Raw genomic sequence first — 283 nt, 5'->3', positions numbered from 1 at the left:
GCCTGAAGGTGAGGGGGGGGGATTGGGGGGCACCCAGCTCCCCCCAGGGCTGGCACCCTGCCCCAGCCTGGCACTGCCTGGGCACGGCCACCCTGCCCACGGTGCTGGTGCTGCAGGGCCCAGATGGGGAGGGCGGGGGGGGGTGATGGCACCCATGGGTGTTACTGGGTGTGACTGGGCATCACCTGGAATTGCTGGGCTTCAGTGAACATCACTGGGTATGGCATGGCATGGCATGGCATGGAATGGCATGGAATGGCTTCAACAGGGATCCCTGGGCATG

This window comes from Antrostomus carolinensis, unplaced genomic scaffold, assembly GCF_000700745.2.
Source record: "Antrostomus carolinensis isolate BGI_N321 unplaced genomic scaffold, ASM70074v2 scaffold29026, whole genome shotgun sequence".
Lineage (NCBI taxonomy): Eukaryota > Metazoa > Chordata > Aves > Caprimulgiformes > Caprimulgidae > Antrostomus > Antrostomus carolinensis.
The sequence above is the reverse complement of the archived record's forward strand: the minus strand, read 5'-3'. Positions refer to the sequence as shown.